Consider the following 2,764-nt stretch of genomic DNA (forward strand, 5'->3'; position numbering starts at 1 on the left):
AGAGAGAGAGAGAGAAAGAAAGAGAGAGAGATAGAGATTCATGCATTTAAAATAATTATTATGTTATTGTATGTACCAACGTCGACCAATGTTTTAATTTTCTACATAATTTTGGCATAAATAGTCCATATGTTTTAATTTTATACATATTTAGTCTAAAAATATAACATTTTGACTATAGTGCCTTTCACCAATTTTTATACAAATTACACCCCAAATGAAATATTGAAGCTCCGCTTTGTTGCCAGCTAGCACCACAAGTTACATCGGACCCACGGGTGAGAAAGAGAGGTAGTTTGTCGACAAGTAGCCTAACTTAATGGACCAAAACGTAACAAATCTTATAGTACCTTCTGGAAGCCGCGTGTATAAGTTTTCAGTGTTTCAAGACAGAATTCCTTGTCAATGTCATCACTCCATTCCATTTCCTTCATTCCACCCTATCTCTTGCTCAGCGCTTCACAGATTTCCTACGTCTGATGTCTACAAGCATGAACATCATCAATTGGTATGTGATTATCTTTTTCTAAATTTTGATATAATTAGTTTTCATCGAGCCTCAGGTATTTGTTCTTTCTTTTTTTTTTTTTTATCGATTCGCTAACTCCATTTATTAGTTACTAGTTTCTTCGAGGATCATACTTATCTGTTGATTCGCTAGTGAACAAATTGACTTAATAAGTTGTTTATCTCGAAATCGCGTCCATGTGTGTATAGATAAAATTGCATGTTCGTTTGTCGTCGATTTCAATTTTCAAATCTGATTCTTTATATCATTGTTTGAATCGTTTAATTCATGTCTCAGTTTGTTTCATTTTGACCTAATATTCCTTTTTACACCAATGCTATGATATTATGTGAATTCATTTGATCGCGATAACAGTTCGTCCTGAAATAGTTTAAAGCGATTAAATCCGGTGAAGTATTTCTCCATCTATGTGCTAATCTTTTCTTCATGAATCATGATGTATTAACAATTACTTTTTACAACTTTTCCAGTTTCTCCTCATCATATTCAATTACTAAACCTTAATAACATCTTAAATTGCTCTGTGATTGCAGAATAATCTTGTTCTTCCTCTTCAGATTTTAAACAAAAAAATGTCAAGTGCCCGGAATACTCACTGGTGCTACCAATGCCTCGAACCAGTTCGTCTCCAAGGTCGCAATCCAATTTGCCCTTATTGCTCTGGAGGATTCGTTCAAGAACTGAATGAGGATTTCGGGTCTTTTCATGGACACGAAGCTTCTGATTACGGATTCTTGAACCCATTCCCAAACCCTAGAAACAGGATCATGGATTCCGGGTTCATAGATCCATTTCCAAACCCTAGAAACAGAATAATGGACGCCTTCGCTGAGTTGATTAGACAAAGAATGAGCGAGAGAAACCCCAACTTATTTGAGTTCTTTAATGGAGTTCCAGTGGATCCTAATGCTAGTAATATCTTAATGGGGACTGGTTTAGAAGATTTGATTCAACAGCTTATAGCTAATAATGGTAGACAGGGCCCACCTCCAGCAACCCAATCTGCAATTGACTCTTTGCCTGTTATTAGGATAACAAATAGGCACCTTCAAATGGAATCTCATTGTCCAATTTGTCAAGATAAGTTTGATTTGGGGTGTGAAGCTAGGATGATGCCATGTCATCATATCTACCATTCTGGTTGTATTGTACCTTGGTTACTTGAGCATAACTCTTGCCCTGTTTGCAGGCTCGAGCTTCCTCCTCAAGGTACTGGTATTATCAGTAACAGTAGCAGTAACAGTAGAAACACGCAGGACAATGACCAAAGTGATGGGAGGAGGAATCCGTTATCGTTTTTATGGCCTTTTCACTAAACTAAGAAAGTGATTATTGCTATGCAAGGTATTTCTATATGCGTATAACTAGTTGTGAAAGCTGTCTGCTATATGAGTTAATTTATATATAAAAAAAAGTTGAGTATAAAAGTTTAAACATTTGAGAAGTTTGAATTTACAAGGAAAAATGTTATGCAAGGTATTTCTATATGTTTATAAGTAGTTGTGAGACTTGTGTATTACACAAGGTTAATTAAAAAAAGTTAAATATAATGGTTTAAACATATAAGAAGTTTGTATTTGTAAGGAAAATTATGATGCAAAGTACTTCCATATGTTTATAAGTCGTTGTGAGATAGCATACTATACAAGTTTATTTAAAAAAAAGTTAAATATGAAAATTTAAATATTTGGGAAGTTTGAATTTATAAGGAAAATTATGATGCAAGGTATTTCTATATATTTATAAGTAGTTGTGAGAACTGCGTACTATATAAATTTATTTAAAAAAAAAGTTAAATATGAAGGTTTAAAATTTTGAGAAGTTTGAATTTATAAGGAAAATGAGAAAAATATTGAATTATTGAAATTAAAATATTTTGTTTTCTTTTAAATTTAAACAACAGAATAATTTAAAAAAAAGTTAAATATAATGGTTTAAACTATTAGAATGTAATCAACAAAGTTTACAAAATACGTGTGTTGTAATGGTATTTCGTGAATACAAACAAATAGTTTGGTATATATTTATGATGTTTTTTTAAAGAATGTTATTTTGTAAAAATCAAATAGTTTGCTATTAACCTTAAAAAATAATAATAACACGACTTTGTAACAAATTCTATAAAGAGATATGTGGAAGCTGATAATTTGTGTACAAGGAATAAAAAGAAAAATTAAAATGTCTCATGATGCTTGTTACCACATGTAACGACATATTGGGACAATGTAAATTACC

The 2,764-nt window shown here is 32.0% G+C and overlaps 1 pseudogene across 1 annotated transcript; it reads left to right on the forward strand.

The window, feature by feature from the left end:
- Positions 1-366: 366 nt before the first annotated feature.
- Positions 367-2,008, forward strand: LOC145006454 (E3 ubiquitin-protein ligase RZF1 pseudogene; annotated as a pseudogene). The gene is made up of 2 exons (XR_013662904.1): positions 367-508; positions 1,063-2,008. The product of XR_013662904.1 is annotated as an E3 ubiquitin-protein ligase RZF1 pseudogene (transcript).
- The last annotated feature ends 756 nt before the right edge of the window (positions 2,009-2,764 follow it).

The sequence above is a fragment of the Lactuca saligna genome, chromosome 7, assembly GCF_052625555.1.
Source record: "Lactuca saligna cultivar CGN05327 chromosome 7, ASM5262555v1, whole genome shotgun sequence".
Taxonomy (NCBI): Eukaryota; Viridiplantae; Streptophyta; class Magnoliopsida; order Asterales; family Asteraceae; genus Lactuca; species Lactuca saligna.